Genomic DNA, 23,701 nt, shown 5'->3' on the forward strand with positions numbered 1-23,701 from the left:
CTTGTCTTGCCACTCTTTAGGTAGGAAAGTGCTTAATAATTGTAATGAAAGCCTCCATTTTCATCTCACAATAAAATAAGAACATGAAGTAGCAAACAAAGCAAAGCTTCCTCAACAGAAAATACACTTCTGTAGATCTAATGATGCTATGTGACTTCCTTATACAGCTGTCCATAGAAGCACAGTAAATCCTATGATGGAATGAACAACTTTAGTTGTAATTTAAAATAAGCATGACACATATGTTATCATAGAAGATTTCCTGAACTTTCAGGTGATCCTTGTAACAATATCATGAAATTCTGCTTCACAATTGCAAATCACAAGACATTTACCTCATAATAACTGTTGTTAAAGATTTTCTCATTCTCCATGTTTGTAGTTAGCTCTGTTATGTCCCTAATATCCACATAACATTCATGCAACAATAGGATACTTGTCACACTGCACTGTAATATTACATACAAGAAAACAGTACTCAGGATGCATGTCTTCAGTCCCACCTTATGTAAAGAATACATGGCTCTTCACGAAGACTGTTTTAACACTCAAATGTAACGTTAGAAATGGCTACTTTTAGTAAGCAGATGTGTTCATGAGAAACAAGTAGATCAGGACGCTGCAGTTTGATAGAGGCAGCATGCTAACCTAAACAGCTTTTGTTAATAGGTTATTAACCTGAATATTGTAGACATATCCAAAGATGTGTCCTCACAATTTTCCTGCACCTGTGTTGAAGGGGATAACAAAACCCATTTTCTGTAACAATATAAAATATCGGTGTGTTGATGTTGAGAACAACTGGCTAAAATACCATTGACCTAGATAGGATTAGTCATATTGTGCTAACAGAGACTCAAAGATTCAGGGTGGATGATGAGAGGAGGGGCACGACTTGGGGTACACACATAAAATCAGCTAACACAGTGACATTTTCATACCGGATTAGTGAAACTAAATTTGCTCATAGAATTCCAGTTTAGTACACATCTAGCAGAGCAGAAAAAGTAGATTTTTTAAGTGAGAAACAAGAATCCTTACTTTTCTGTTGAATTTGTACCTTTCCTTTACCTTCCAGCAAGCCCACTAATTATTACAAGGTTTTTTTATTGCTGTGTTCTTGTATTGTAACTGAGACCTGCAAACTCACTCAAATAGGCCATGAGAAATAGAGGATTAGGAGTTTCTCTCTTAATTCCCTGGTGGTATCAATCTGAGAAAAATTCTCACATAGCTCCCATTACCAGGTTATTCCCCCACCTTCTAACCTTTAATGAATGTAACCTGCAAACGCCTTTGCAATACCAGGAAGAGCCTATTATTCTCATCCTGCTATGCCTACAGATTCAGAGGCAGGCATCTAGCTCTGGAGTGCTCACGGGTATCACAAAACTTCTACTGCTTTAGTTGGGCCAGGAGACTTTCTCATGGAGAATCAGAATGTCGTGGTAGTGAAAGTCTTTTTGATGGCCCACGTACTTCAGCTCTCTTTCCACAGCAGAGTTGCACTAATACAGGAACATCAGTGGAAACTCTGTGAATGTTTCGTATCCACATGACCATAACTACAAGGGAGATGTCAACCTTCTCCCTCATTCTTCTTAGTCACATCATTTAACCTCTTTTCTTCCATCTACTCTCTCATCACTCTAATGTAACTGTTCAGCTTAGGAGAACTTTGAACATAGAGCTAGACACTGTACAAAATTCTAATTATGCAAATCTCACTCACGTTGACACTGTGTTGAATTTTTCATTGCTTCATTGTTCTCCCTTTTCAAAGTCATTTATTCTGGACCAAATCAGTATAGTAATGCGTTAGCTCCACTTTGAAATGTGAAATGAAATGAGTTCTGTAACATTTAAATCCACAGGTTTATTCACATGTATAGAGCTTGGTTTTGCCTTTCATTTTTGTATTCACACCTACATACGTATAGTACAGCAGATCATATGTGCACTATGCTGTAAGACTGTCTGAGATTTTCTCTATTTCCTTTCTACTTCAGCCTGAATTCTGTTTCCATCTGTTCCTATGGCTGTCAGCCTGCAGACATTCTAATTTTGTGATCACCTGTTCTCATGTAATCCTCATTTCTTTTAGCATTTCTTCTTCCTTTCTCAGAAAAATCTATATGCTTCTAACATCTGTTCCCCACCATCATCTTTTATGAACTCCCAGGCAAAAACCCATTCAGAGATGTTGTCAATGTCAACCTGCTCTACCAAAATATTACACTTGGCATGTCTGACAGCCTGCAACGTGCTGACCTTCATTGTGTTGATGACCTTGAACAATATCTTTTTATTTCACGGCTCTTGTACATACTGACTTTAGCTTTTCTTAAACAACAAAATCACTAATACAATCCAATAACCATTATTGAACTGACCACCCTGCACATGAGACAGGAATTGATGCAGTCCTTATTTAGTCAGTGAGAAATCCAGATGAAACACAATAATAGCTCAGGTAAGTAATGAAATCAAAATACTCCTGCTTTTTCATCTGAAAGAGACTGAAGTGTCTTTTCCCAAGATCACAACATGTGATCATGTGTGACTGAATTCAGAAGGGATATGCGGACACTTCAAATCCCCATACTGTTCCCTAGATACTGAACCAGTTTTTCAAAACCTACTCTTTTGCTCAGTCAGGATTCAAACTGTAAGTTTTCACTCCTGAAGGAAAAAAAGCTACCTCATTTATCACTAAAATAACTTGAAAGTGAGAGCATTCACAATCTTCTGGGAATATATTTACCTTGTAAAAAATAAATAAAAAGGTCAATTAAATGTCCATAAAGCAGATCACCTCATTCACTGCAGAAAAACAACATTTGACAACCTATGTTATTACTGTAAGAATATCCCTAGAATACTTTTTCTTAACCAAAGTTCAAAATACATGGAGGCACAAAGGCCTTCATATTCTCCTGCATTTTCATAGCTCTGGGATTAAACAGTGCATAAACTGTAAGCACTTCATTTGCAACTGTCAAGCTAATGAACAGTGAACTGCAGAATATTTCTGTAACTGGAGGTCTAATTGACTCATAGTAAGTGATACTAAACGATCCCATGGCACCTGAGCACTGTTGGGACATATAGATTTTAACATTAATTTTACCTGTATTCCCTGTAGCAGCTGTCCACATTGTTGCCATCTTAAGACATCTTATTTATTTTAAGAAAAAACACTGTTCAGTGACTGCCAAGATACAGTAAACATCAATTTTTATAATCTCTATTATATATGTAAAGATTTGTCATAGAATGCTTCTTTTACCTTATGTTTTAATACAACCATGCGGACTTGGAACATCCCCTTCCTCCTGAATTAGCTGGCATAAAACTGTACAGACATAATGCTTTCCTCATTCCTTAAGATGTTGTCCAAGGGTTTGGTTTTGCTTCTTATGCTGACATGTTCCAAAAGCAGAATCTGGTAATGTGTCCTTGTGGGGATATAGAAAAATCATAGAATCACAGAATAGAGACACTATATTGAAGGCAGATCATGTCATGATGGTGATTACTCCTATTTATACTTAAACTCATGATACGTATGAGTCCCACCTCCTTTAATATGGAAAGTTCAGCGGACCTGGGGATCTCTTTCAGACAAGAGAATATATAGATCTAAAGGGGAAAAAAAAAAAAAAGAAAAAAGGAAAAAAGAAAAGGAGAAAAAGGGATAAAAAAGGAATTTTTAAAAAAGCTTCTTCTAAAAAAAAAAAAGCAGAATTATTCTCTTCTTGTGGGAAACAATTACTGATAATGAGCTCTCAGCAGGAACCTTGTTTTATTCTTAATTGCTATACAGTATTGAAAAGACCAGATTTACTACAATTGTCACTTGTCTGTTTTAACAGAGCAAAAATTATACCTTTTAAGATGGACTTAAAATGGGGAAATAAATATCAGCTGTAGTGCATCACATTACATATTTCAATTATTAATAATGCCGTAACCATATTCAGGTTTTCTGCTTTTTTAACTCCAGCCTTCTTCACTCAGGGGAAATATAGTTATCCTATATTCATGACAGTTTTACTAAAATACTTTCCTGAGTCTACAGGAAAGTCTTAAGTCTAACCTTACTTTTAACTATTGCTAAAAGATAATCAATTTCATCTTATAAACAAAATAGGTTAATTTAACTCAATGGCTGTATCTGAATATTAATGGTGTCTTGTTTACATATTCTTCCTGATTAGCAGGCACGTAATAAGGAAAAAATAAAAACAGCACTTGAATAAATGGGGAAAAAAAAAATTGAAAAATTAAGAAAACTGAAGAACTTGAAAAGAATGGCTGAGAATACAGGGGAAGATGAAAGTGCAGTACTCCCTGGGTAAAGGTCTCAAGCCCAGCTGCATGCATTTGCTCTGTGTTTGCAAATAAATTTATCAAAATACCATCCTGCATTTATGTAAAAAGATAACCTTTGCTGTCAGTAGCAGCAATGATACCTCAATCAGTCAAAACCCCTGCATTCTAGTCTTAAGCTATCACCAGAAAAGCATATATGGATACTGTTTGTCTACATGGAATATACCATAAATATAAGCAATGCATGATATTATTATTTTGTAACCAACTCATCACTCCCAAGAGGTCTAGTTTATGTGTAAACATATTTCATTCCTCTATGGAAACATTAATGTAGGTGTCTAATCTAATGGTTCAGACTTTCATGTTTGCTTACCTTCCATGCAGTCTTACAGAAATCAGCATCACAGCATAGCTCTGACATTAATACAGACACAATGCAATCCTGTTCAGAGATTGTAAAACTGTGTAATCTCACTTAAAATTTCAGGGTGGAGCAATCTTTCCCATATCAATAGGCTGAGTATATCCTTGCGATTACAAATGTCTCATTCATACCATTCTTTAAAGACAGGTTTTTCATCTTTCTCCCAAATTAGCAATTTTGTGGCCAAACAAGTTTTGCATTATACAACACAAAAATTACAAGTTATTAATATTGGTATGTGTATTTGCATATATATTTACATATAGACACCCAAAAGACAAAAGCTCTGAGCTGTTCTCATAAATTTATTAAAAACAAATACTGAGACATTCCTCTTACTCAAAATCTTTGTTTGCATTATATTACAAATTTGGCTCTTGAGAGCTGAGCATAATGAATGCTTTTTCGTGTCTGAGAACATCTGTAAAAATTAAATGTTCCATATGCATTTCCCGGTTAACTATTTTGTTAATAAATCAATAAACGGAGTAGGGCAGCTCAACTGGGTAAGACTTTAGTATTTCTCTTGCCTTTGAATTACATTTCATCCAGATGTAATGCTTTCCCCCCTCCTTTACTTTCCTCCAGTTGTAGAAGTCAATTTTCAAGTTCCAATGATCTCATCGCAGAAAACAACACAGCCTTGACAATAAGGTTTTATTAACCTTTATTGTTCTAAAGCCTACATCTGAGATTAAATTCCACAGTGTTAACTGTCAAAGCTTAAAAAAGTGATTGCTGCTTCTAATGAGTATCTGAAAGATATTCAGTTCTATTTTCCCCTAATACACTCAATACTGAAGGAAAGTACAGGCTTACAATAACTGGAAGGAGAAGACTTAAAAATAAATCCACGGTGCAGTCATTTTTTCATTCTCTCAGAAACTAGACCTTAATTTAAAAGGGGAAACATTCATAGTTAAATAGTTTTGTCTTGCCTCCTCTTGCCTACTCTATTTATGTAAACTTTTAGTTTTAGATATGTAAACTAGTAGAAATCACAGATTTGCACTTTATTATGGAGGAGAGGTACGACATTTCAGCAGGGGTTTTGTCCTGCGTTATCACTGAACCGTGCTGAACTTCCATGAAAAGCACAGCACAGTCACTTGTTTTAAAAGGCAACAACTGAATGGGTCAGTGCCTCATAGAGGTAATGTTCTCTATCTCATAAAACAGCTTGACCTGTTTCCTACTTATTTTGCTGAAAATTCTCCAGTGAGCCCATTGATAAAGCCTAACCAAGGGTTGAAAGAAGGTGCTTCTTTCAACACAGAATCACAGCCTAGAATCCTATTCTGAAAGTAAATTTCTGTCTCCGTTTTTATAAAACACAGACAGAAGATGAGATCCAGGGATGCAATATTAAGGAGGCCAGGAGGGTTAATGAAGCCAGGATAGTGGTCTGGGAGCTCCTTCTAGAAGGGAAATCTTGAGTCATAGCCTCTGATTATTTCAACTGAATTGTTTTATGAAAAGTGACCATTAAAAACAGGGGAATAATTACAGGCTGTGATAGAACTCAAACATATTGGTCTATCTTTTGTCACACATCATGGCAATTCACACAACAGCTCGGAAATTTCACTGGTTTCAGTTTGAGTATGCTAATCTTCCTATCACTGATAACATTTGGACACTTTAGTCTGCAAACATTTAGACATTTTAATCTGCAAATTGTTGTTGCCCTGAAGCAGAATAGAGGCAATCTCTGCAGTCAGAGAAAATGTGCTGCTGTCTGCACACAGGATGTGATCTGCCTGCCACACATCACAGGATGCAAGGGGGGAAGGAGAGTCGTGTTTCCAATCGAGCCATCATCAGAGTTCCCACTGATGGCAGCAGTACCAATCTTCAGCTCAGCTAAGAATACGAAAAAAATTCTTACTCAGTGATACATGTAAGACTTCATTACACAAGTCCTGACGTACACATTGATGGTACTTTGATTTGAGAAATTCAGTTACCTTCACCACAGACTACAGCCTGCAACTTTTACGGTTTGGTTCTCTTCCATTAAAAGATTCAAAAACTATACAAAAGTAAACATACTTCCATGTGTATTTCCCTGTAGTGAGAATCCAAAATAAATAAAGGTTCTTACGCTCATTAACTTCGTTTCCATTTTTAAATATCAGCTTCTACTTCATAGGCTCAGTGATACAGTATATAAATGAGGCATGAAATGAAAAATCCTTGCCTTCCCAGCGGGACACTTGCAGACTGCCAGGTTAAGATACCTACTGCCAGAAACAGTCAGGCTACCTAGTACTGGGTGAACTGTAAAGCAGAACGACAATGCTTGGAGGAGACAACCAAGGACACTTCTCTCCCTCGTTTGCTGTTTATACCAGGGCCAATTACAAGATTGGGGCCTGCAGACAAGAACTGCTAGATGCTCATTCTAAACTTCCTGAAAGAAAAAAAGGACAACATAAAGACATTTGTCTGTAAACCCTTTGCCACAGTGAACAGCTATCGTCACTCTTCTAATGTGATGTTGACATTTCATATCTTCTGTGCTAGGAGCTCTGGGAGAAGTTATGCTTTATCCTGCTCCTTTAGTGATAAGAACGAGGAAATAAGTATGCTTAGCACAAGAGAGAGAAGTGTTTAGCAAAGAGACTATACAGTAACATGTGATTTCCTAGGGTAGCAACTGCTAGAGAATTTACAGACTAGAACATCAGAACTGTGAAGCACTAGGAAAGAAAAGGAGCAGTGGTATACATGGAGATGCCTAGATTCTATGTAAATTCAATAGTAAGGAAAGAATTTTAAAAGAGGAAACTATTTTTGAATATCCAAGGAGAAGATAACTTTTCCTTTAAAAAATCCTTAAAACTTGAAAGGGGTTATACCATGCGTCCATAAACTAGCTGTGATTACGAGTAAAGCTACTTTACAGCCTGCGTTTTTCTTAATATATATTAAAATAAATATTTTGATCATCAAAAAACCCCCACATTACAATACTAAAACATTAAAAACACAATCTAAAAAAGCACGTTAAAGCAGAAAGTATAAGAGTTCCTGGGAGTGGGGAAGTGTTCTTTAGTTTATTTATCTTTTTACCAAGCACAGATTTTGAAGAACCATGCACATGAGTCCACAACTGAAAAGATAATTTTTTTCAGTGGTCAAAAGATCTATCTGTACAATTAGATTTAGTCTTCTCACAAAATCTGTGATGTTCCACACTCATTCCTTCTCCTAACTCAACAGCATGGTCAATCCTTTTATTCACCAGGCATCTTTAGGAAGCTGTGAATCAGTTTTCCTGATAAAGGATTAGGATCTCCTCTAACTCCCTTTGGAATGCATACTTCAAGGATCTGAATTGCTTTACTAGTGCAAACACTAAGTATTTTTAACAAATGCACACCATAGTGAGGAGAAATACTAACTTAGTTTACTGCTATGTACTGCTATACACGGTGTCATGGAACTAATCGCACTACACTGCAACACAACAAAAACTTAATCCTCATAATCCATTCCCTAGACACCCCTATATATTTACATATGTTTGTCTCCACGTGTATGCATATATTTACATGTGTTTATAAATCAAAGACACCATTCTGTTATAAATAAAAAAACTAATTCACAGGTGTTGCTGGTATCTCTGGACATCTATAGCTTTTTTAAATCAGGTAAAAGTTGTTTGGGTTAAATAACGTCCATGAAACACACAAACACGAACACAACTGCCCATCACAACAGGGAATAAGTGGATGGGAGATGCTAATGTACTCGAATAGAGAGGTCCCTAATACACCCTGACATGTTTAGTGGAACAGCAAGTGAGCGAGAGTGCTGTTAGTCCCAGGGAGGGACAATTTACAGTCAGTCAGATCTATAACAATTCCTTCTACTTACAAGGTTTCAAACTAGGAGTTATACAAGTAGACTGGGTAATTACAATGATCTCTCCAGCACTACAACCTCAAATAGATGAATCAGCATTCTATTCAAGTTGCCTGCTTTTTCTCTTAATTCCTTTTGATCTTTTTCTTTCATCTGCTCTAACTAGTTGTCCAAGGCTCACACATGCATGTATCTCTACACCATTCAATTTCTAGTTTATACTTATCTTCCTATCCAATGTCAATCTGATGCTAATTTTTTTCTTTAGTTTTGATTTGTCAGCTCACATCCTTTTTCAGGTATTTTTGTGATGTAGGCACGTGAACTCTAAATCTACCTTACATTTAAGCCATGTAAGCCATGCAGTGACTATAAAATTTCACAAAACAAAACAAAGCAAAAGTTGAAGGTTAGCTACTTTGATTCAAATGTTCCATTACTACAAGACCTAAGTGGCTGGAGTCCTTCTAAATGTTGTGCAAACCTGATCTTCAGTAATTTTTACCCCGCAATTGTTTCTACCATTAGGGTTTAAAATCTCTCTTGCTGTTTCAATGTGTGATTAAAAGTAAAGCAATGTTTCAATGATATACCTGAATTGTAGTGTTTTCACAAATAAAAAAAATCCTGGAAGAGAGAGGAAGTATTTTCTAAACCTCTAACCTTCAACAAATACACACACTCAGGAATGACCTAGATGTAAAAAAAAAAAAAAAAAAAAAAAAAAAAAACAACACAACACACCCAACACTTGTGGGAAGACTCCCTGCATATCTGTATAGACCAAATGTGGAAGAAGTTATGTTACCATCTAAAAAAAAAATGATCAGAGGCGGTAAATTTCCATTAAGCAACATTGCAACATACTCCAGTTTTTGCTGTCTCTAGTTCCTAGGTAAAATAAGCAGTTGCTTAGGGTAAGGCTGACAAGACAACCTGGTATCATTGCTCCTTGCTCCTGGAAGCTGCTTCTGCTAACACTAAAGTGGTACTAGTTACATGAGACAACTGCTACTACTGATATTACTGTGTGCAGTGTATGTGTGTGTGTGAAGAAATAATAAAACATTCTAATGCTTTTATGAAAATGTCATCTTTTATGGTTTTCTGAATCAAGATGTCTTTATAAAGAAGAACATATCTTCAGAGCCTTACACAAATGTTTTCATGATCTTCTGTTTCGCATGTATCTCCACCTGCCTCATAAAATTAGTAATATAATGTATAGACAACCATGGGTCAGCCCATAACTGCGTTCAAGCAGTGTGAAGTAGAAAAATTAGCCCAAAGAAGCAACAAACAATAGCATTTCTACAGAGAGACAAGTTGTGGGACAGTTGACCTCATCTCGATCAGAGAAGTCCGTTAAACAAGGGTGTATTGAAACGGAAATATATCAATTGCACAAGTGTTTCTGTGAATACCTGTTGAAGAAATTTTCTTCAAGAGCTATTAACAAAGAAGTTGGTTTTGCATCAAACCATACATAAGAACACAATGGGCGCTGTTAAATAAAGGTATGGGAGAGGAATAACTTATTAAAGGCATGACTATGAAACAAGATTGTTCATTTACCACTGTTTGTAATTATGACTTGTAGAAAAACAGCATGTTTCTTGTGAATTAATACAGTGACTGCTGAATTCTTTTATACTTAAAGCACTTTTCATTTTGGTTTTAAGCCTTTTTATTTCCATTTGAATACTTTGGATGGTTTTATTTAGTATATGGCAACATATTTTCAGCAGGCACATGACAGCAAGAAGAAAATAACCAGGGACGTGGCAATCTATCATACTCTAGTGGTAAGGTCTCACTGCCACTTTGTGGTCAATGGACAACAGTAAACAATGGAGCTTTACAGGTACTTGGAAACACATCCAACACATATTTGGAACTTCATTTAAATCCAGTTTGCATAACCATTTCTACAGAGACAAATAACAAAACAAGAACATCCTACCTGAATGCACTCAATGAATTCCCATACAGGCACAGCCTCACTTTTTTATTCATAGAAACGTTATGGAAATAACCAGAATTACAATTTAGATCAGGTCAGAACAGATACGGCTTATTACTATAGCTATAGGAGAGAACACTAAGCAACAGACTGACAGACTCTGCTGATAAGAACTCTGCCAAAATGGGAGAGTTACAGAATTTGTGTGCCTCTAGGTTATACAACTCCTTCACCAAAATTCAGACAGGTAAACTGAATATGGTAAATAACAGCAATTGAAAACCTGCAGATAAAGAGACTCTACAAAGCACATCCTTTTACAAAGAATCCACTTCTTTTAAGAATAAGCCACTCCTTTGTTAATTAAATCATGCTGACTGGCAAGACCATTACCTGCACACAATTCTTAACTAGCAAGGCCAGCAAAGGTGTATGTGATGTTAAGTACTTTGCTTCCTCAGGAGTCTATGGCTGAGATAGCAGATATGCTGTTTGGTATTTTAATTTGCTTAAATCCAGATTTTTAAAATTCCAACCCACAGCTTTGATGTCACAATGATTTCTGTCCCATACAGCTCTGTAGTATAAGAGCAAACTGCATTTGCTAGGGCCCTAGAGAGGAGAGTTGGATTAACGCAGAACCAATGCCCCTCTGGGATTTCTACTCAGTCTGTGCCAGCCCTGCCTGTTAGACACTGCATAAGAATGCAATTGACAGCCACAGAAAACTGACACATTAGAGGAACTCCAAACATTCAAGAATCATGAACCAAATATACACTTGCCCTCCAAAGAATAGCAACTGGCATCTTGCAAATGCAATGCATGGGTTCCTTCCAGTTGTTGTTTGAACTTCTGAACTACGCATTGCTACATTTTGCTCTGCAAAGGCGACAACTTCAGCTTCCATTCCAATAAAGGAAGCTGCGCTTCTCACAGGAACCCAAGATTCCAGGAGATGAAAACCACCAGATTTTACAGGCTTGATCATATTACTTCTACAAATAACAGGCATCTTAAAAGAACTACATAAACTCTGTGAACTGTATATATCACTCATTTTTTGATACAGTGACTAAATCAAAAGGAGTTTGAAAAAAGGAGATAAGGAAAAGCAACTTCTATGAAGTTTGATTATGTTTTTTCTCACTAAAATGAGAACTCATGAGCAAAAATAATCTTGTGAAATGAACAAAACGTGGCTTATTCTATTTTAGAGAGGTTTAATTTTTAAATTTCGTAAAATTTCAGTTCTGAAGCATTTCTTGAAATGTGCTAATATGTAATGTGAAAATGTTAATTTTAAAAAATTGACTTTGAAATTATTTTTTTTGCAGCACATTTCCCGTGTTTGCCTTTTTTTATTCTAGGATATTTTTCAAATGAAACTATTAGCAAATGCTGATTTTGAGACAGTGTCACACCACTGAAATCTTTTTTTCCTAATCTAGATAATTCCCTTTAAACCTTTACTCATTCCTATGCAAAAAGTGTGGTAATAGGAGTGAGTTTTGTCAGTGCAGTGAATACTAATAAACTCACTATATGTTTTGTCTACTAGCACTTTGCTCAATGACCTATTTTATGCTTGTTTAAATAGTTTTGCAGCACAAAGTTTGATATTATTTCCTATTTCACCATATTCAGAAAAATATGGAAATCTTTACATTTTTAGGGTAGATCTAGAAAATATTTTAAAGTGCTCTGAAGACCATTTTGAGCATATTTGATTATCTAAGTAAAGAATGAATATCTAAACGACCTTTGCTAACAGGCACACTTCAAATCTATCATCAGAAGCTTCCAGTTTGGCACTGTAATGTTATTGTGTCCTTGGAGGCTTGGAAGAGGAGAGGTGGGGAAGGAAGGTAGGTAGCAAAGAAATCCAGTATATTTCTGGAAAGACTCTTCTGAGAGAGTTAATTTGTTGTTCTCCTCACTTACTTTAAGTAATTTAGTGCCGGTGAAAGGTGCCAGCTGAAGACACAGTAGACAAGTAGGGAGCAGCCTGGGTGCAGCAAGCCTCCAACTAGCTCATGCCAGCTTCTCTGCAGGGACTGCAGGGCTGGAGTGGCATTCAGGGAACTCACCTGTGCCTGCAGGAAGGAAGGGGACCTTCCAGCTTGACAGCCCTCTTGGCTGTTGCCACCTGGCTCTTACCTGGCTTCACCATGTTTCTGCAGGCCATACACTTTTTGAGGGAGACACTTGCTCTTACTTTTTTTCTAGGTACTGAGATCATGGTAGTAGTTGAGGCCTACAGATACTTCTGAAAAATAATTATTGCCCCGGCATAAATTCCCAGTATCATTTAGTCCCAGGAAATGAGTTCCGCACTACATCCTAGATCTTTTTAACAACAAATAAATAAATAAATAAACGTTGAGGCTAGAAAACTTCCCAGCAACAGTTTACAAAGATTTACAGTAGAAATTAAGAAGCTTGAGTCCTTGACCTCCAGTTTAGTTGCTGTATTATTTATACTGCTAAATTCCCAATGTTTATCACTATCTATATCAAAATGACATCACATTCCTTTTTCTGATACAAATTAGATTTAAGTCAAAGCTTTTAGCTTCAAACCATTTTGAAAAGTGCAAGGATGTATTGATTCCCATAAGACAGGGCATCAGTTTTTCACCTCTTCCATACTGTTTCTTAGACAAATATCAACTAGAAGGAATTGTCTAAATGACTTTTAGATGTAGATTGTGTATCAAAATAAATGATACAAGATACTAGATCCTTTCAATTTAGGAAAAAGATATAAATCGCCTTGGCTCTTGACATTCTTGTTTTCAAAAGACATGACAGAAACCCAGCTAACCTCTCTAAGCAGCTATTTTATACCAGTGGCTTCAGAACCATCTGTTTCTAGTGTCAGCAATGCATCAGAGTTGAAATTCAGACTCCATCCTGAACTGGGAGCTGATGCTTTGGAATAAACACCATCATCCAAAATATGTCCCACATCTCCAGAGCAATAAAAGCAGGGAAGAGAAGAGTGGTGAGCTCTGCAAATGGGCCATTCCTCCAGTTGTGATGATTCATGGTTTTGTCTTGAATACATTGCTCTCATCTGACACTGTCTTTGGACTGGCCTTGAATTTCAGTGGCTACAAAATATAAATCACCTGGACATGTTCTGTTTACAGTTTAGCAAACCACTATGGTTATAGTAAAATCAGGAAGTACAGAAAAAGTGCAGAGGAAAAAAAAGGGATCAGAGAAAGTTAACACATGGTCATGGAAAAAATAATGATGCTGGTTTCTTGATAAAAGAAAAGGAGGTTCACAAGCAAGAAGAAAGGAGTTTCATTTCAGTAGTTATAGGGGCTGAAAGTGACACATTTACAGATCTCTGTATACAAATTAAGCACTGTTTTAAACAGTATAATCAAGAACCACTCTGCATAATATAGCACTGTAGAGGAGCATAATTAGAAATGTACAGAGGGCAAAATAGCTGTTTCACTGAAGAAGTGAGCCTTAAAAATACATATTCATTCAAGCTCTAAGTGAAGAGTAAGGTTTTCAGAATTCTTAGAGCAGTAAAAAAAGCCTGGGTGTACATGGAATTGTTAATATCTAATAACAAAAACCACAAAAATACACTTCAAAATGTGAAAATAAAATATAGCACTTAAATCATGTTGGAGCTTTCAGTATTCATCCTAAACAGGAGTTTAGCAAAATCAACATTTTTTTTTTTATTGGTCATGGAATATTGCCCTGTCCAAGTTTCAGGAAATAGTTCTGCTGCAGGTCTAGAAGTGATAATCTCAAACTGAATTAAATAATTTTGTCACATGCTACTGTCTTTTAATGGTTTTCAGCAAAAGGAACACCAGTAAGTCAATTGATTACTATTTGTGTGATTAACACAAGCAAACTGATTCTAAATAATTCTGAAAAAATAAACAAATAGAAACAAGAAATAACAGTTTATCTCCTCGTATCTGCCACAATTTGATTAAGATGTAAATGAATAATAAAACTCTCCTTCACCAAACCTGGGGACATAGTTTTTAGATCATTTTCTGAGCTATTTGAATTGTGCTATAAATAATGACCCAACAACCTGCCAGTCAGAAAGCACCAGAAGGTCCAGTGTTCTGGCCATCTTCCTCTTCTCTGTAACACTCTCGTTTGCTATGGGTTCCTCACCACACCCTATTGATTACTTCTCTAAAAAACAAACAAACAAAAAAAAAAACCAAACAAAACACCACACACCAAGCCAAAAACCAAAATACAAACCAAAAATGTTCATTGTGCACGTTACTTAACTTTCCATTTCCTTGTCACTACCAAGCTGGCACAAAAAGTTCCAAGTGAAACCACAAACCTTTTCCACACTGCTCTTTAAATCTCAGCAACTTTACAATCCACATTTCAGCATTCCTTATTGTCCTAATAACTTTAATGTTAATAGAAAAAGTCTCAAGTTTTTAAACATAGGAAATGCTGATTTCTTAGTGTTATTTGCTGTACACGTTGCAATAGCACCATAAGCTTAGTTTTCACACAGTTAATTCCTTCTATTCTTGTTATGGGGAAGGAAGAGGAGAAAGTGGAGCAGATTTCAAATCTTGAATATAGAACGCGTATTATCACCACAGCTTTCTGTGCTAGCATGAGCCTTGATTGCATTAGAACACATTAAGAATTCATCAACAATATGGATTGCTGAAGTAAAAAGAAAAAAACACAACAGAACAGATGCATGGAAAAATATAATTACGATTATAACAGCATAAAAATTATCACCAAGGATCTTCATCCTTGATATACTAATAAATGTTATTTGTTTCCTAAAGAGAAATGTAATGTCTACTGTGTCCACAAATTAAATTATAAGTTTGGGTGTCCTAAGATTGTCAAATCAACAAACATACACAAAGCAAGACAGAAAACTTTGTTTAGGTTGCTTCTTTAGACAAATAATAAATCAAATACAAAGATATTCCACTGAAAAGAGCATTACTGTTACAAAGTAAAAGCAAAAAGTTAGGGAATGATAACTTTAAGATGACTGCAACACCACAAGGGTGTCAGAGGTCCTTTGTGATAGAGGGAGATGAAGGCATCAATGCTTATTTTCCTTAATACTTCTCTCCCTGCCCTGTCCTTTGCTAAACAACTTTAAAAGATATTTTCTCCACGTCTCCTCTCACTTGACGTTCTTTCTGTTCATGCCATTGAGCTTTCTTTCACTGTCACCTCAGGTCTTGTTGCTTTCCTGAAGGTCCCAATCCTAAACCATTCATGGATTGGCAAAATGATAGAATTGATCAATCCTGTGGCATAAATCTATAGGTTCTCTAATGAATTGGTAGATCCAGCAAACACTTAATAAGGCTCCTGATGCAAAGTGCAACCCTCTTTTCTTTGTGGAACTTGTACAATACCAGACATTGTTGGGGCAATCCCCAGTATCAATACAAGCTGGGGGGTAAAGGGATTGAGAGCAGCCCTGTGGAGAAGGACTTGGGGGTACTGGTGGATGAAAAGCTGGACATGACCCAGCAATGTGCACTCTCAGCCAGGAAGATCAATTGTACTGTGGGCTGCATCAAGAGAAGTGTGGCCAGCAAGTTGAGTGGGGGGATTCTGCCCCTCCACTCTGGTGTAACCCCACCTGGAGTACTACATCCAGCTCTGAGGCCCCAGCACAGGAAAGACATGGACCTGTTGGAGCAGTTCCACAGGAGGGCCACAAAAATGATCAGAGGGATGGAACACCTCTCCTGTGAAGAAAGGCTGAGAGAGTTGGGGTTGTTCAGCCTGGAGAAGAGAAGGCTGCAGGGGCCTGTAAGAAAGATGGGGACAAACTTTTTAGCAGGGCATGTTGTGTTAGGTCAAGGGGTAATGGTTTTAAACTAAAAGATGGTAGATTTAGACTAGATTTAAGGAAGAAGTTTTTTATGATGAGAGTGGTGAAAAACTGGAACAGGATGCTCCATCCCTGGAAACATTCGCAGTCAGGCTGGACGGGGCTCTGACCAACCTGATCTAGCTGAAGATGTCCCTGCTCACTGCAGGGGGTTGGACTAGATGACCTTTAAAGATCCCTTCCAATCCAAATGATTCTATGATCATGGGAACTCTGCCCAAGAACCTGAGACATAGAAAACACAGTATTGGATTGCAAGTACATATACACTACTGAAAACTATGTAACATCCCTTTGGCCAACTCAGTGATTAAATAATGCTTTTCTTAGTTATCTATATCCTGTTTGAATTATTATTTACAGTATTTACTCTTCACCATAGTTTGTGAAGAGATATATTAGATTCACTTTAGATATGGAAACGTCCATGTCTTTAATAGTTAGCTGTCATTGTTCACATTTTTTTAAAGGAAGAAAATTTGATAAAGATATCTTTGTCCGTGTTTGTTCCTGTGACTACCGATAAATTCTTCCTACATCAACAGCAGTTGCAGTATGAGAATTGCAATAGTGTTTCGAGGCTGTCTTTTGCATTACCATTTTCAGATATATTATCTACATTGCCATTTTAATATCTACTGCAATCCTTGCTGCAGTCGTGTGTATACTCTGTGAACTCTAGTGGACTAATTTGTTAAAGATAAGCTAGCTTGCATAGAGAAAGACTTTTATAATGAGCCCAGTGTTGGGCAGTGATGCATAGAGACCCCTTGCACTGAATTTTCTGGAAGCTGATGAGGGCCTTTGGTCCTGTCAGATTTGTAGCATACGTCTAAAGCAAAGTAATAAAGATCATTCTTTCCTTCCTGGGATTTTTTTGTAATTTATACTAAAATAAAGATCAGAAGCCAAACCCAACAGCCCTCTTGTATGCACGTAAGAGTTTACAACAGAAAAAGGCAAAGGAAATATTGTAAAATCCATTTTACAGACTAAGAAGGAGGTACAAAGCTATCAGTTGCTTTACCTAAAGCCAAACAAAAAAACACACAGCAATATTAGTAACTAAGTAATACCCTGGAAGCCTCCAGAAGCCAGAAAGTTATCATTCTTGCTAGAAGGTATGAATCTTCCTTGGTACCATAATCAAGTCTCTATCAATGATATACACGCTGTTGTAAAATGCCAGCCATGAAGGAAAAGGAAAAAGTACTTACCTTGTTGAAGCAAGTTTCATTATTCCCTCTTCTGACAGGACTGGAGAGAGCAGTTTTCTCTAGTCCCAAGGTACTTCAACTGCTTCTGCAATACAAATGTATTCCTCTTATTTTCTGCTTCTATAGAGAGAAGATCACTGTTCTGGATTGTAAAGACCATGACTTTGTTTTGCTCTCCACATGAATTTGGAGCCTGTATCTTTGCAGGCACAATTTTTCAGTCTTTGACTGAAACACTGCAAATGACTTTCATGAAGCCCATGAGAGGAGCTGTAATATTTTCTAGCTATAACCTTGTCATGAGTGTTGAATGTACTCAGCCTTGTGCTAAACATGAGAAGTTCGTTCACTCCTACAGACTACTGACGCTGCAAATAATACCTAAATTCTCCCCTAGGTAATGCACTAAAGGCTGGGAAATAAAATAAATAAAATACAGAAATGGAGTCTCTGTTCATCTTTATATATCCTTTAATATGTCCACTCCAGGTAAGCTAGGAAGAAAGAAGAAAGCAAAGCTCTCATGAGTTCTACTTGCTCTTTCTTATTCACCATTTAACTTTTGCAAATAAACAAACTTGTAAAACACAAGAAGGTGCAAAGATAAATTGACCAAGTATTTCAATATCCTTATATCTGCCTTTGCTAAGCAAAAGGTGATTTAAGAAGGATCCTGCTAAGAAGTGAAAAAAGATTTTGATATCACCATTATACGTATATCTGAACACACAGGTAGAATTAAATTTTGAAGCTTTTACAGAATATCACTACAAAGCAGACATAGTAAAGATGGAACAGAACAGACAACAAATGTCCCTTCCAGTGGAAGATACAATGTTAATTAATTCATGTAAGTCAAAGAATGCAACATAATTCATCTTATCAACAGCTTAATATATAAACATAATGCAAGACTAAGTGCCCTAATGTACTGTAAAATATAAATGAAAATAAAGACCAAACTGGGAAGTACATTACATAAGAGTTACTATAATTGGTTAATATAGGAGCCATATATATGTATTATCAACACACAACACATATAATCCTAGATTTTTCAAAATGGTTCTGTTCCATTAAGGGCAGAAAGATGAATTGCACCAACAGACAGACAGGCATGGGCAAGTACATGACAAAGCTACGACAGGGTGAAAATTTCCAAAGCATTCACATTCATCTTTTAAGATCTGAACTGACATTTTCAACACCAATGTTTCCATCTGCCCACAGTTGAAAACTAACCAAAAGCTTTCAAAACACTTACTGTAAATATTATTTTCAACTGCAGAGTATGACAGTGCTCCCATGGTCCTCCTTTGACAAATGGCCTGGATACCAATACTTGTAAAGATAGGAATGCAAGCGTAAACAGCACGAGCGAATCAAATTACACAGAACTATCTGGGAGGATATTTGCACCAAATTATTCACATTAATGTGAAAGACAACCATCAACTGGGTTAAGTAACAACCAAGAAATTACACAGACTTCTGAAACAAAGAAGTCAGCCTGAAAAAAGTTACAGACCATGAACATTTGTAAGAGAGAGGAGACCTTGAGGTTGACACAGAGCTAGTCAAAACCTGGTTTGATGCTGTCACAAGTTGTCCCACAAGCAGCACATCCTCTGTCAAGGCCTGACAGAGCATCTTCATCAGACACGATGAGCAGCCACACTCCAGCCAGAATGAGACCTTGGGGTGCACAAAGTAGGGACCCACACCTAGAGTGGGTGTACATCACTTGGGGATGGTGGGGAGGTTGGGGGGGGGTCTGAGCTCATCACTGGGGGTTGGGGACTTTGGGGATTAGTTACATAGGGGTATTTAGAAATTTGTGGGCATTTGTTAACACTTTGTGTCTAGTTTTGTGGCTTATCTGATATGGATCCTGAATGTATAGTTCACTGATTGTCTGTTAATTACAAGTATTCAATAAAGTGTTTTGATCTTGATTTGGTTTAAACTATGTGATCTGAGCAGTGGTTCTCTGTGAAGCATAGTTTCACACATCTCAACATTTTATGTCTTTTCTCCCTTACATTTCAGCTGGACAAAGTTTATACACACAAACTCCTAACTGCCAAAAAAAAAAAAAATTATTCAGCTTGGACATTTTCAGCTGGTGATAGTGACATTTTTTGTGTGCATGATACCCCACTCTTCACAGAAATACTTTGAAACTTGAGAAGCAGCAATCCCTAAATTCTATCTGTTGCAGACAATCATATAAATCTTTACATTTTTTACAATTCAATAAAAATTCTTTAACTATTTCTCAAAACACTTCCATGGAAAGTTAAATATCATTAGTAACTCTGTTTGCAGTGGGCAATTCAGAGAAGGGAAGATTAGTCCAGGTTCATGCAAATGGAGCCTAGATCTGGAGGCAAGATATTTAATCTTTCTGAGAAAAATCTATCCTTGTTTAATTTTAGGGACTTCTGTGAACGAATTTAACTTTCTTGATTTCAGTTTCCCCACCACTGAAAAAGACACAGTAATACGTGATTATGTACAGCACAAAAGTCAGTACTCTTTAGCTGTCTTCTTTACTCCAAAACTGCCAGTCAGTTTGCTGGTTCCCACATTTGGTGACTAGGTTGATAATTAGTTCACAGAACTTGTTAAAAAACTAGTCAGGAGAGAAGACCGATGGGAATAATTTGCTAAATCCTAGCTTTTGAAAATATTCAGGGCTCCAATTCATGACCAGGGATAGCTTGCATTGAGGTGGCAATCATACAATCCTGCTCCAGCTGACTATAGGGAAAGTGCAGCTACTTGTGCGGCAGCTACTGGATAACCATGAATTACAGCCTGATGTATTATAGAAAACCAAAGGACAGCTTTGGTTTACCTCAATACACTGCACTCTGAAACTGTGATATTTCAGCTTTTGCTTGTCATTGATCTAACCAAACAGCTCAGTCCATTCTGGCTCTGGGACAGAGGATGAGCAGTGGGGTAGGAGCTGCTACACCCATCTTCTATTATGTGACTTGCTCTTGCAATAACAATTTAAATGCCTGAAAATTCCAAATATTTCTAGAGCTGATTCTTTTTAAATGGCAATATTTAAATGAAACATTACACGAGGAAAAAAGTTACAATAAAAACATAACTAAAATTATTAAATGTAAAGTCAGCTATAATATGGAATTTGCCAGTGTAAAGTGCTATGAAAACAAGATATTTCTCTCTGCAACACCAGTTCTCCACAACATTCCATAACCTGTTATTTCATGACTATAATGTATATAATAAAAAATAACAAATATAATTTATTTCTAGTTTTCTTCAGATTATTTACTGACCACTTCCCCAAGGTATGCTTGTTTTTATACACTACATATCTAATGTTTCCTGAGACAGATAATTATTTCAGTTGCAGTTATATACTACATTTAACAGAAGCTAATAAAACAATGTATTTTCAAAGGTGAAAATTATTTCATATACACCAAGTTGTCAGTTACAAGTGCTTCTCATACTGCATCTTTTCACACCCATAAAATGGGATTTACTATTAGAATTCTGACACACATTCAGAAGCCTACTTCCGAATACTACAATTACAATACAAAATATCACATCCGATTACTGAAATCTAGAATACAGAACAGGCTTAATTATAACAGATTTGGTAAACCTGGTGTGTTCTTAATGAATTGTATCCCACGCTTCTGAAACTTTCACACAACTGGCAGAGATAAAGGCCAAAACAGATCACACGGTTATCGTTCATGCCTACCTCATTTAAACAAAGCAAAGGGAGACGCCTGAAAACCTAAACACAGTATGTGTTAATTACTCAGTATCACAGCTATTAGTAAGGTCTGGTTTACTTTGACACTTTTCTAACAGAAGAGATTTCAGAAGGCAGTGTTTCCAAGATTAGTATAATATTAGTAGAACAGGTATTATGAAGCTAAGGTAGTTTAGAAGTGCATGGCACAGATAAAAACAGTAAAGTGTAGAATAGAACCATTTAATAGCACTTGCAAATCACCATCCACAAGTATTCATATCTCTACAATGTGGTCCTTCCCAGAAGAAAACACTGCTATTCCCTCAGTTTGAGAGATCAACAGTATATCAACAGGCTTAAATAATATGCAATACTTGTAGTCAAACTTACCCAAGCAAGTTTTAAAAACAAAAGCTTAGATTTCCTTTTCTCTGGCTCTAGCACATCCTAGTGTGATTGTCAACAGAACAACTGTCAATCAAAGAGCAAATTCTAAATTCTATAAGTTGATACTTCTGGGTGTGACCAAAACTGCAATAGAGAGTGATGTCATTAAGAACTGAATTTTGCAGTATTCCCTGCTGGAAATAAACTTGGGGAGTTCTAAATTACTGACTTTTTTTTTTTGACAGAGGAAGTGACAGAAACTCTACTGAGGTTTATAGCACCATTTTGCAGATCCCAATGGTCCGACTACTTAGTTATTCAGGCAGAATGTAATTTTAGATCTAAAATATCTAATATCTAAAAGCAGCCACAGTGAAGTTGAAACATCACTGGTCCTAATTCTAATCCATTCTACGTATTGCAGTTTATGTCACAACTCAGAGTATCAGGTTACGGGTGCTGCTTTACCATTCAAACCAAAAAGTGAAATGCAGTGCATATTATGCATCTGAAATCTCAACCTTTTCCAAAATCCATTATCTTTGCAGAAGAAAATTAAGAATCAGGTGGAAAAATGTGCTATATTAAAATATCATAAAGCAATGTAAAAATAAGTTTTAATGAAAATAACTCTTTCATTGGACTGATTATGATTAGCTTTGCAAAGCAGAGTAATCTGTGGTGGAAAATTGGAAGGAAGGAAATTAGTATCTCATCACACTGGTTTCCTAAAGATAATATCAAAGCTACTCTGTAAATGCAGATTTTGAAATACTATGTAAATAACACAGAGGTAAGTCGATTTGCAGTTTAGCATCCAGCACTTTGGCAAAGTATGCTTCAGAGAAGAAACAAGAGATGCTGCTCTGGTCACACCGTATCATCAACTATTGACTCATTCAGTGTCTCCACTATAAAACAGACAATAAACTGATTTAAACCTAATCTGTTAAAACCTGTAATTTATTTCCTTAGCGGCAGAGAAAGAAAAATGAAACCTTTCTTCCTTCCTGTCATATACGTAATAATTATGGCAATGAAAGATATTACGATACCAAGCAGCACCCTAAACAGTACACAGATTGCCACCTAATAATAGCATCATAGTTACTGTAGCGTATATATATTTAGACATATATTAATTTAGTGTCCTAGTGTTCCCTTCAGCAAATTCCAGTTAAACAGGGTTTTTACAAGGTTACTGAAGGTAGCGGAGTATTTCCACAGATCACAAAGGACAGCTATAAGCACATGAGAGATACTGCTAAGGACTCAAAGTGGTATTCATCCCATGACATTACATTTGGCAGATGATCTATGACTACAGGGATCCTTTGCGCCTACTTATAGCTCATTGCAACTTTCCTTTCTTCCTGCTCTGCAAATGAAGCACTGTGGAGTGCACCTTCATCATCCTGACACTTTGCACCAGCTCACTGCATTGTCAGCCATAGATACCCAAATTTGAAATATGCTGCTGCTGCCTCGGGGCTCTATCAATACACACCAAGGTAAAAGGAAAGGGAGGAGTAAGATTTTGTCGCACATCAGTAATATATTGATTCTTTAAACATAAATTCCATTTGTAAAAACCATCTCTTCACTTCTACTCTTTTTCCAAAGGATTACCAAAAGGATTATCAAACACCACAGACTTTAAAAACTCGCACTCTTCCTGATCTGAAGATCGTTATGGTTTATAAATAAAAAACACAGTACCCTGAGAATTTCCACTGTGCATCAGTCTCATTGCAGCTACAAATATTCAGTCAGAAATTATTTTAATGGCTTTCTTCCTCCACATAAACATTTCCTTCTCATAAAATGTGTTTCTGATCTAAGAAATAATCTGGTT

Source organism: Strix aluco, chromosome 7 (assembly GCF_031877795.1).
Source record: "Strix aluco isolate bStrAlu1 chromosome 7, bStrAlu1.hap1, whole genome shotgun sequence".
Taxonomy (NCBI): Eukaryota; Metazoa; Chordata; class Aves; order Strigiformes; family Strigidae; genus Strix; species Strix aluco.